The sequence below is a fragment of the Gossypium hirsutum genome, chromosome A13 (assembly GCF_007990345.1).
Source record: "Gossypium hirsutum isolate 1008001.06 chromosome A13, Gossypium_hirsutum_v2.1, whole genome shotgun sequence".
Taxonomy (NCBI): domain Eukaryota; kingdom Viridiplantae; phylum Streptophyta; class Magnoliopsida; order Malvales; family Malvaceae; genus Gossypium; species Gossypium hirsutum.
The window spans coordinates 89,794,963-89,807,699 of record NC_053436.1 but is presented as its reverse complement, the minus strand read 5'-3'; the positions used below and the strand labels follow the sequence as shown (position 1 = coordinate 89,807,699).

General features: G+C 34.0%; 1 long non-coding RNA gene across 3 annotated transcripts; it reads right to left on the bottom strand.

Moving 5' to 3' along the window:
- Window positions 1-1,527: 1,527 nt before the first annotated feature.
- Window positions 1,528-12,341, bottom strand: LOC107895154 (uncharacterized). 3 transcript variants are annotated; one of them, XR_005907677.1, is made up of 4 exons: window positions 11,949-12,341; window positions 11,721-11,830; window positions 11,291-11,323; window positions 1,598-1,774 (listed from the first exon to the last, which is right to left on the bottom strand). It is a non-coding gene; the product is annotated as an uncharacterized lncRNA (long non-coding RNA). The 3 variants fall into 3 exon arrangements; XR_001683431.2 differs by lacking the exon at window positions 11,291-11,323 and having other exon boundaries at window positions 1,528-1,774; window positions 11,949-12,338; XR_001683432.2 differs by lacking the exon at window positions 1,598-1,774 and having other exon boundaries at window positions 7,701-11,323; window positions 11,949-12,339.
- Between the last annotated feature and the right edge of the window lie 396 nt (window positions 12,342-12,737).

The window sequence follows — 12,737 nt, the reverse complement described above, 5'->3', positions numbered from 1 at the left end:
CAAGCTCACATCCTCTTCCAACACTCACTTCTGTGACTTCTCCCACAGTCCTAGGCCTAACTGGCCCTGCTCTAACTGGCCCATTAACTCTGGTCCTAGCCCTAGGCCTTTGTCTAACACCAGAAGTCTTAGCCTTCCTCTTATTCTTACTCTTTTCTTTTTCCTGATTTAAGCGCTCAGTGCACTTAACCTCCTATGCTATCTTTGCCTTCTCCACCAACTCCGAGAAAACTCGCTCTCTTTGTGGAGCTATTAATACCCTGAGACTATCTCTAAGTCCTTCCTTAAACCTAACACAATGCTCATAATCCGTAGACACCATTACTCTTGCGTACCTACTAAAGCGTAAAAACTCCACCTCATACTCCACCACCGATATGTTTTCTTGGGTCAAGTTTAGGAACTCCTTCCTTCTAGCATCCACATAGCTTGCACGCACATATTTCCCTTTTAATGCAGTTTTGAAAAACTCCCAAGTGTCCCGCTCCTGTTGGGTACCCTCTTTCATAGTCAACCACCTGGTAGGCTTCTTCCCTAAGTAGTGACACTACCCCTTTCAGCTTTTGTTCCGGTGAGCAGTCCAAGTCTCCATTATTCTTTTAGTAGCCTCTAACCTATATTCTGTCCCGTTAGGAGCCACGCCAGCACGCCCTTAAAGATCTCAGCCCCGTTTGATCGAAGTCGCTCCAGAATGGACCCTCGATTCCCAGTGCCATTGTTGGGCCCAACGACCCTCTCCAAAATCCTTAGCATTGCTTGCGACAATACATCATCCCCCATCGCCCGATCGTACTGTCCATTCTCAACCATGGGTGAGGTCGAAGCCTCTTCTACTCCAACATTGGGCACATGGCCTGACGCTGACGACTCAGCCCTAACACTTCCGCGACCTCGGCCACGACCTCTCGCACCTCTTCTAGTACTCATCGTCGATACATATAATATCTGAATTAGAAATTTTTATGAAGTTTTAGTTAGTTTAATAATTACACCGATGTTTTATGAAAATATTTAAAAAGAAGATTGTTTTCAAAAATCCTCTACAATTTTTAAATCCTACGGGCTTTAGTTCTATTCTAAAAATCATCTAAAGTAGCTCTTTAACCATCTACTATATAACAATTTAAACAAACCTAAAAATAAAAGTACTTACTTAGTTCGACGTCGGAGACTCGGTGTGCCGCTCAGCAAGACTCCTCCTTTTTCAATTTTTTTTAAAACACAAAAAGAAATTAAATAATAAGACTCACTTCACAGCCCGCGTTTTGCAACCTAGACTCTGATACCACTAAATATAACACCCTAAACCTAGCTCAGACGTTATAGCCGAATCTAACATGTTACATTAAAATATTTTAGGCAAAACCGTGTTTTCATTGAAAACCCTTCTTAAACAAAAGAAACCTTAATAAACACACCTTTCAGTTACGAAAGCCTTGTTTTAAGCATTTGATTTAAGAAAATTTATCATTTAGAAATTAAGTTGCGAAAACGTAGAAAACAAACTATATAATTTAGAAAACCCATGTTCAACTTCTCGTAATTACAGTGGAAATAATAATACTTCAAGTAATAATAGCATAATGAAAACCTTATTACAATCTGGTCTGAAACACACTTATACTTCGAGTAATAATAGCATAATGAAAACCTTATTACAATCTGGTTTGAAACATACTTAATAAACTTATAAGCTTAAAAAAAAGTCCAAATTTGTCTTGATAGTTGGCTACCTAGAGTCCCTCTAAACATCGAACCGTCTCCTGAGCATCACCTGAAAATAAAAAAAATAAGAGGGGGTGAGTTTTCGCAAACTCAGTGTACAACCCTCGACAGAAAACAAGTATTCAAAAATCATCATACATCAAACATGCAATGCAATCCCATTCAAATTATCCATTCGCTACACACCAGCTCCGTCCCCCATCACACCATGTGGGAATATAAATATCAACCCACCCAACCCACACACCAATGGTAACTTGATTGCGGAACTACCTTTCTTTACATATTAAGTTTTAAAAGCCGTCGGTGGATCAATGATTGTCAAGCAACCATGCGATCCTCATATACTTCTTCTGTACCATAATTCCCACCCCATATGCAACCTAAGCAAACATCATATGTATGCATGTCACATCCACAAAATTTACATTCAACACCTAGGGGTATTTTGGTCATTTTAGCCCTTAAAGGTATTTCGGTAATTTTCCTTAATTACTGTTTTCACTTACCTTGGCCCATAAACAAGCCCCGCGAGCTAAGGTGAATGAATACTATGCACCAGGTAAGATTCCAGAGAAGAGGAGGTGGGTCGTTGAGACCGCTTAAGTACCAAGCTCTCCTTAGATCCAATCCTAGACATGCATATACTCGTTGCCACACCTTTACCCTTTGACTTATCCACAGTCGCAATATATTAATTAAGTTTTATATAGTAATCATATACTAGGCCCAATATCCTTGCATACATGCATATAGCCCACTAGGCCCAATCTTATTCAAATGACCTATCTGGCCCAATTCATATTCTTATGACCTATAGGCCCAATTTACCTTCATATGACCCATTAGGCCCAAATCATATTATACTTATGCTCACATACAAATTTTCTAACATATAGCATCACTTATCAAACTTTCCTTATTATGGGCCCAATAGCCTATCAAGCTCATTTAGCCCATTTCGACCCATTTGGTCAATTCTTAACCCAAGTCCACGAAATCGCCTGTGGCCTTCAAGAAACCTATCGATTTCCTTTCCACGAGTGTTCGCGCACTCGTGTGACTACCAGAGCCTAACTTTCGACTTTTCAACATTTTGACTTTTCGACTTTTCAGCATTTCGACTTTTGCCGATTCATTATGTGTGTATAGTGAATGTACACACCTGGTAAACAAGCGTAATGCGATCTCCTTAGCCCAAATCTACAATTGATATCATTCAAAAATTAATCTTACATACTTATCGAATACTTTACCAAAAATTAGAATCTCACCTTAACCTTACCTTAAACGAAAATCCCAAATAGCTTTTCCTTAATCACTTACTCCTTAAATCTGCATTAATCTTAACTATTAAATCGAAATAATAGATTACTCGTATCCAACACAAGTCCCCTTACCTTAACTATGAACATTTGGCCAACCAAGATCAAGAGCACTTACCAAAGTTTCTCACCGGAGGAGCAAATCGGCAGAGATCCAATGATTGAGATTCGTTACCCATTCCTACCCAAAACTGATTAGAAGAAGTGCAGGACTGTATACTTAATACTTAGCAAAACCCGATTATGAAAGCAAAGCACTTACACTAGGCTTGACCGATTAGAAAGGGTACTGGCGGCACCAAGAGTATTCAGCCAAGAAAATTTCAGCCCGTGAGATTTGTATGGTAAAAGAAAGTTATTCGGCTCTAAGGAAAAAGAAAGAAAAGTCAGCAATGAGGTAAAAGAAGAATAGAATTCGACATAAGGAAGAAGAAAAAAAAAAGCAGAGAATTTTTGACTTTTAGAGAAAAGAGTTTCTAGTAACAGGGTGAAGGAAATTCGACATTAGCTTCATACCCTTGCATTCAGCACCTATTTATAACCCTTATGACCGAACTTCTCAAGCCCAAATTCCTATTTCAGCTCCACTTGCTCCTCACTTCTTATCTCCTCATTTTTTCCCTGATAACCCCTTGACTTTTTCCTCAAATTTCTCTCTTGAACACGTCCCTTGGAGTCTATTTCCACGCCACTTCCAACCTTTTAGAAGGCCAAAATTAAACTTCTAAAAACACTAAATTAGGATACGAACCTTAAACCTCTTTGCTAGCTATTAATGCCACCTCCCTACACTCTAAATGGCGTCACTTAGCCACTCTTCTACAAGACTTTTTGATACTATTTTCCCCTAATTTTATTTAAAAGCCCAACTACTTGCCAGCCCTGATTTTTTTAATATCTAAACTATAATTTCATTTATTCCTAAGTTCAACTCAAACTTTAACTAAGACCTACTAAAATTACCGCTTGAACAAGAATATTAAACACAATTTTTATCAAAACTGAAACAAAAAAAGTTTGAGATTTAGGGATTTTTGAGTTTCAAGAGTTTTGGGCGTTACATCTATTCACTTAATAAAATCCTATTTTATCTCATTGTTACCATTGTGTCTTCTTAATGATTAATATAATCACTGTTAACAAATGACTGTGATAAATTACTCATTTGAGAATAAGGAACTTGAGACCATGTTTCATATTTATCAATTTACATAATGCCAATCAGAGAATATCGTTAACTCTTTAATTTAGCTATTAATTTCACTATTGCTAGTAAAACTATGCCATGCACAATTTATGTGCCCAACATATCGGCCATCAGTTCAATCATCTTTAGAGTATAAGGCTCCACTTATATTAAAGCATATGAGTAACATGCGTATGGTTAGTGACAAATTTAAGGTTTAAGTAAATCACACTATGAATGTCACAAGTGAATTAATTCACAAACGGATTCAAAATTAATTCATCTTAGGTCCAATCTAATTTATAATTCTGCCAATGAATACATCTATGTCTCTACTCGTAGAGTCAACTACTCCGATAGCCAAGACTAGCTATCTTCTCAATTGAAATTATAGACACATAATAATCCTTCTGAGTAATTGAATAAAATGCTCATTTTGATTCTTTTATTTGATTACAGACTCATTTATATTATCTATTGAAATAAGTTATCTTTCTTGTAGTGTAAATGTTCTTACAATGTCACTTATTATCTGTTTGAACTTAGAGAATTAATGAACTAATATTTCATGGTCACAATTTTGCTATGTAAATAAAATATGAAAGACAGAAATACAAAATATATAATAGTGAAATGTAAAATTTATTTATTTATCGTTCAAATATACAAAAAATAATTACATGTTTACTATAATATGAGCACATTCTCTAACAAAATCTACCATGTTTTAAAAGGTGAAAAAAGAGCAGTTAGATGATACTTATAAGCAAGTGGAGTTTGAAAGAGTGGTGATTCTAGCAAATGAAGTTAATGATTCTCCTATGGTAGAAGGAGACTCTAGTAGGGAGGATCTAGTGGAAGAAGAAGACTCTAGTGAAGAAGAGGTTCATACCCAAGAACTCCCACAACAACTTGAATTAATTGCAACTAATAAGTAAAGGAGAATAACTAGAAAACCTGCTCGCTTTGTTGAGTTGATGACATTCCAACCACTTTTATTGAAGCAATTCAAAGTTTTGATAAGAATCAAACATAACAACTAGCTAGTCTACTGAAGGGAAAGAAAACAATTGGGTACAAATGGGTGATTGTAAAGAAAGAAAACTATTGTTGCCGTTTCAATTGGTTAATAATTTCAAATTGACTAAAATTAATTTTAAAAATGGTAAAAAGTAGTAAAAAAAAAAGGAACCGAAGTAGGAGACTGTAAACCCAACATTTTCACTCTAACTTTTGACTTCCAGTTCTTAACCCTTAGCAGTAATGGTCTGTGAGTGAATCAAGATTTGAAGAAAGAAATCGTGAAATCTTTTGGTAATATTTTAAATTGATTAATTGTAGAACCATCAGGTGAGTTATGTGTGTGAATATTGGTGGTTTGCGTTGTTAATATCAATTGAAGGTAAGTTGATTTGGGTTTTGTTATCTGCCAAAATTTTTTATAAGGGTCGTTGATTAGAAGTTTTAGTAGAAATCAAAACCCAAGGTTAGGAAAAATATGAATTTTCTTCTAGGATTCGTTAAAACCTAAGGTTTCAATTGTTTCAAACCCAATATTCATGATTTCTTTAAACCCTAATGCTTAGGGGTTTCGGGAAAGAAATTTTGAAGATCCCTAACCTTAAAATTTTATTTTGAAACCTTAATTTTAAAGTAAAAGAAATTGGTTTTAGGGGTTTGTAGGTGTTGAGTTGGAGATATTTTGATAATGTATTTAGGAAATTAACAAATTTTGATAATGAATTTAGGTAATTTCAAATTAACCAATTTGATTTTTGGTGTTAAATTTGCTATCTTCTAGATAAATGAAAAAAAAAATAATTATGAATTCTACTTAATTTAGGGTTTAACTATGTTCTTAATTGATAGTATAGGTGTATTACTGAACTATTGACATGAAATGTGTGCATAGTGTTCTCGAATATTAAAAGTATGTTTATGTCTGCATCATATATGCTATAATATTATGTCTATGTTTACATGGCAAATGTTTTGAGTAAGAATGTTAATATCTGCATAAGGTGATTCAGATATGTGCAATATTGAAATTTTGTCATTAATTTAAGCCTTGTATTTTTATTTAAAATGCATATAACTGCTAAAGATGAATATTGAAATTTAGTGAAAGGAAGGACACACGCACAAATTATAGTGAAAGGGTGCATTAACTATTGTATATCTTATGTTTTTATTTTGGGAACAACGAGCAAGGGTGGATTGGATTATAATAGGGGATCGCAATACATCTTTTTTCCATAAGGTTGCCTCGTCAGGAAAAAAGAAGGAATACAGTGAAAGGAATGGAGGAAAAGGACGAAGTATGGGTTAAGGGGGAGAATGAAATGGTTGAACTAGCAACAAACTACTTTAAAGAATTGTTCTATTCGAAATCAGTGAAGGAATGTGAGTAATTAATTAATGAAGTTCAACCTTGTATTTCAAGAGATATAAATGCAAAATTAATGGCGAAATTCAAATTAAACAAATTTGTGGAAGCTATGTAGATGATGGAACCACTCAAGGCTTCAGGTAAGGATGGATTCCCGACTTTTTTCTATAAAAAATATTAGCATATAGTAGGGAATGATGTTGCTAGATATTGTTCGGATATGTTGAATGGTCAAATAGATGTAAAAGAAATAAATAGAACAAATTTAGTGTTAATTCCTAAAGTGGCCAAACTAAAAAGCATGGGTAAATTCAGACCAATAAGACTTTGCAATGTAATTTATAAAATTATTTGGAAAGTGGCGGTCAACATATTTGGAGGAACCACAAGGTGCATTCATACTGGGTAGACAAATTAAGGATAATGATAATACATTCTTTTAAGAAGAAAAAAAAGGGTGCTCTAGCTTTAGGTTCATTTGCTTTAAAATTGAACATGAGAAATGCTTATGTCAGGGTTGAATTGGTTTTTCAATGATGCGCCGATTATGATTCTATGATGAATGAATAGTGTTAATAATTGGATGTGTTAATAGTGTCTCTTATTCAATGGTGATCAATGGTATTCAAGGAATATAATTTCGACCTACGAGAGGACTGATGTAACACCCCGAATTTGGCCCAATCATTATGGTTGAATTCAAAAAGCTACATTAACCACCGAAATGACCCCAAAAACTTTCTTGATTTCAAACATACTTCTCTTAAACCATTTGCGCAATTCGTCTAAAACTTGTAAAATCGAATATTCAACTTTATTTTCAATCTCATTTTAAAAACCACTTGTCCACAAAAATGGTTGAAATAAACTTCCGAAATTTTGAAAAATATTTTAAAACTATTGACTTATCAATTCAAAACAAATGAAATAAAGCTTTTATTTTAGTTTCATAAAAACCATGCAATTTTTAAGAATTGAAATAAATAATATCTCAATTGTAAACATTCAACCATTTATTCAAAACTATTTTTAATTTTCAATCTTACTTCGAAATTATTTGTCTTTTTATTCAAAATTAGAGAACTTGATTATTCGTCATTATTTTAGAAATAAAAACATATTAACTTCATAAATCAAATGTCTTTTGAAAACTCATTTGTAAACATTAATACTTTTGAAAACCAAGTCTAATTTTATTAAAAACTCATTTTTTCAGAAATGTAATGAAAAATGTGTTACTGACAGATTCCATTTTAGAAATCGAGTTTCAAGCAAAATTTTATCAAATACTAATTTATGCAATTTTTAAAACTTAATATCATGCAAGTAATTTGTGCAAATCAGAATAAAAAATTCCCAACATAGCAAAACTTATTACAAACCCAAAATATCGTAATAAAATTTAATTATTTTAATTTAAAAAGAATTCTGAGAAACTCCTCCAAATGCCATTGTTGAATTTTAACCTCGAGGTTATTTGTAACATCAGAAAACTATAAGGGGTGAGCTATAAAGCTCAATGTGAAATTAACATAAACACAATCACATAAATATAAATATACACATTATACAATCATAATAATCATAACTCAATATTTCACACTTGTACTATGCATGATCATGTCAATGCACATTTCGTAAAACAATGCAGATTTTGTGAAAACGGTCCTACCTATTTCCGCTACACACCAAAGTCGAGTTTTCCAGAACTCTTCCATCCAATATTATACCAAATTGTGAACAGTGTCACAGTGATGCAGATAAACTACCAATAATCAAAATCTCCATACATGTGATATGACCAAAATCACTTAAATCACACAAGGATGTTTAATATGCAAATTACACATGTACACATGGTACCAAAATTTCACATTTTATAAATCATACGAAAATCACATATGCCATAAGATCACATAACATGAAAACAAGATTTCCATATAATTAACAACCAACAAATCACATATCATACATATGACCAAAATCAATAGGTTTTTATCTCTCTTAATGGATAAATAAAGTATCCTCATCAAACATAATTCAAATAATAATTTTAACAATATAAAACATAGGTTTATTTTTGTTTAATGTTAAAACCAACACCTGATCATAGACCAGATGTGCAACAACTCTCTAAGAATGCCCACACGTGGATCTAACGATTAGATTACCTAATCAATCAACAAATAGTGATCTTACATTAATGACGATCGTTATTAAGGTTGATATTGTAGTTAGTATAAATTTCTATTAACACTTACCCTTAGAAATAATCACTCGGATTAGTGATTTTTATTCTCACGTTAATTTTCTCTCGAGTTGGTGTCAATCAACCCTTCAATAAACATGACATACATGATGCTAATACTTGAGAAATAATTCACTAAGACCCTCAAAACATTCGGCCAAGAGAATAAAATAAGGAGGAGAAAAATATTTCTATACAACCCTTACACTTACATTATCGTGATTGGAACGGAAGGATCAATAGATCTTGACCACGAATCAGAGAGGAAAGGAGGATTTAAAAAGGTGACTATTTTTGAAAATAAGTCCATGAAAAGTTTAGAATTAAGAATTAATTAAAAATAAATAATGCAGAATTTTTTATGACTAAAAAGAAAAACAAAGGTTGAAAACTTAAAAAAAAAAAAAAGGAAGAAGAATCTCAATCGTCGACAGTGGTGCTACGACAACGGCGGCAGCGGTCTGACGACAAAGGCAGCAGTTTAATGGAGGAGAAAAAAAGAATATGGGTTCAGTCACTCACTGAAGAAAGGAGAAAGGAGAATAGAGAAATACGAAAAAAGAGAGAAGGTGCACGATGGTTGCCGTAGTGGTGAAGGGTGGCACTAAGGGCAACGGCAGAATAAAAAAAAGAGAAGAGGAGAATAGGTGATGAAGTGGTGGTGTTTAGGTTGAATGATGATGGCTAATGGTGGAGTGAGAGAGGCCAAAATCAAAATAATGGTGGTTCAAGGTGGTGCAAAAGGGGAGAATTAGAGAAAAGACAGGAACAAAGGAGGGGAATGACAATGAAAAGGAAAAGAATGAAAAGATGGAACAAAAGAGTGTTCTCCATCTTGTCTAGGTTCAATGAACATCACACAAGATAAAAATGAAGAGAAAGGTATGATGAGGGGACAAAAGAACAAAAAAAGGGATCATGAGAGTGAAAATGCGGCTTAATGAGGGAAGGTTAACTCACACACAAAGAAAGAATCTTTTCTCATGCATAGTAACTAGATTGGATCGTAACTAGATTGGATCTTTTCTCGTGCATAGTAACTAGATTGGATGGTAAGGAGTGTTCACATGAGCTAAAGTTGTCAAAAAAGTTAAATAAAAATTTAAGAGTTAGCGGAATTGAATATAAGATCTTTAAGAAATTATCTAAGCACTTAACCACTTGACCACATTATTCTTTGTAATCATTTTAACAAAAATTTTTTAAAAACATTGGATGACTTTGCTAAGGATTTAAAACAGATTTGCACCAAATATAAATTAATGAGAGGGAAGGAATTTTAACTCAAATCATCAAGGACAGCTCTACTATTACTCAATCATTATAATTGATATTTATTTATTATCAAATGTGCTAAGATCATCTAAAAAAATTTGGACGTGACCATTCTCGGTTCATTAACCCAATTTCTACTATCCTTATTTTTGGGATGTGACAACTAAAAAAAGGAAGCCCTATAAATTAATAAAAGGGAAGTGATTTTAACTCGGACAGCTCTACCATGTCGAGAATTGGAAAACATCATGTACAAATTTTAGTGGTGAAATACTAAAACAAACAAAGGCATACATTGGTGTAAATAGAGTACTATGTGTATACCAAAAGTGCGAGGGGCGTTAGGTTTAGGGAAGTATCAAAGTTCAATTTAGTCCCGTTGGCAAAACAAAGATGGAAACTAATCGCAAATCTCAGTTGCTTATTTGCACGAGTCATTAGAGCAAATTATTATCCTTGAGGGGAGTTTATGAGTGCAAATCTCAATTGCTTATTTGCACGAGTCATTAGAGCAAAATATTATCCTTGAGGGGAGTTTATGAGTGCAAGTTTGGGTTCTTACCCATCATTTACCTAGCTAAGCATTTTGGGGGCACGTAGAATATTGGATCAAGGCACTGGATGGAGGATCGAAAATGATTTGTCAGTGAATATTTGGAATGACGCATGGTCGCTGAGGCTTGGGGAAGGAAGAGTAAAGGTTTAGAATATAGACATAAGATATACAACTGTAGCAAATTTGATAGACAGAGAAACGATTACCTGGAAACAGGATATAGTTGAAGAGTTGTTCAACGAGGAGCAAGTGTAGAATATTAACAATCCCACTGGTAAATAATGAACAGACGGATGATTTGATCTAGAAGGGCAATAGTACAAGAGAGTACACAACAAAGAATGGATACAAATGGCTTAATACAGAGGAACAAGATCTGCTAGGTAAAAATAATACATTACAATTCAGGGTTCTTAACAACTTTTATACAAAAATGTGGAGTCATAATATACCCAACAAGATATTTATTAATATATGGAAAATATCTAATGAGCTCATTTCGACATTAGGTACACTGAAATCAAAGAAACTGGTGATGAGTGCTATCTATCTAGTATGCAGTGTGGAGGAGGAGACAACAACTCACTTGTTTCGGGATTATGTCTTCACAAGACTGGTACTGTAGGAAATTGGGGTGGAGCATTCGACCATAAATAGAGAACAAGAGTGGAAAAATTGGTTAGCACTTGAATTCGAAAACAAAGGTGTACATATATGTGTTAAACTAGCTATCTCTCTCTGGGCTATATGGTATAACCGCAATAAAGCATATCATGGCGGAGTATGGGAAAGGGTGCAAGACGTAGTGGTTTTTTATTAAAGCTTATATATTAGAGATTGAACAGTTAAGGGAGATTAGCAAGTTTAAACATAATATCTATTGTGATATCTGGGAGCCACCAAAGGGAGATATTGTTAAAATAAACTTTGATGCAACTTATTGCCAACAATCAAATAAATCTATTTCAGGAATCATAATAAGAAATAAAGGACTGGTAATGGCATCATGTATTTACCCGTGGAAGAACATCTTGAACTCGACCATGGCAGAAGCAAGGGCATGTTTGCAGGCAGTTATTTTTACAGAAGAACTTGGATTTAGAGAGGCCTGTGTTGAAGGAGACGCCTTATCGATGATTAAGAAGATATGAATTGCAAAAAAGGACAATTCAGAAATTAAAACCTAATTGAAAAAATCAATAATAGAAAATCCAGATTTCAAAAACTAATATTCAAGTACATACCATGGATGGAAAATGAAATGGCACATGTCTTGGCGGCAGAAGGACAACAATTCAATGTTCCAATATATTGGATAGAGGAAGTCCCAAGAAGAGTGGAGAGATTTGTCAACCATGATGGGGTAGATTTGAAGCAGGAAAGTAGGAAAGAAAGAAACTAAGTTCGAATGCATTTTGAAGGTTGATATCCGATGAGCTTAGTGGCGACAATGGAACTGGGTAACAGAAAAGAAGATTTCAGTAGCCAAAGTAATAGGCACCAGTTGAAACGACAAAAAATCTTATGCAGGAAATGGTATTTGAAAGTGTTTTTTTTTTTTTTCTGGAGAAGATGAAAGGGCCTATTCTTAGGGATTAAATTTGCTCAGCTTTGTTTTTTTTTTCTTTTAAGGTTGTGCTTTATCTTTCTTAGGAGTTAAGTTTAGCATTTAGTGTGACGTTTTTTTTTTCGTCCTTCCCGATGCACCGCCCGCCGAGTTGATCTGATTGCATTCTAGACAATTGTAAGGAGAAGGTGGGACATAGGGTTGTATCAGTATTCATTCTTTGTCCAAATTTTTCAATGTATTAGTTGGCCCATTCAAAAAAAAAAGAAAAAAAGAAGCTTATATGTGAATGGGAAGTATTAGGATTAGGGACATATTTTGAGTTGTGTAAAATTGTTAAAAAATGGTCTTGGTTTCTACACTATCCATTTAATTTACTTCTATGAGCTCGGTGCTAAGACTTTACAAGGTAACTTTAGGGTTATTTGGAATGATGAGAGTATCAACTATATGTTTTAGCTGGGCC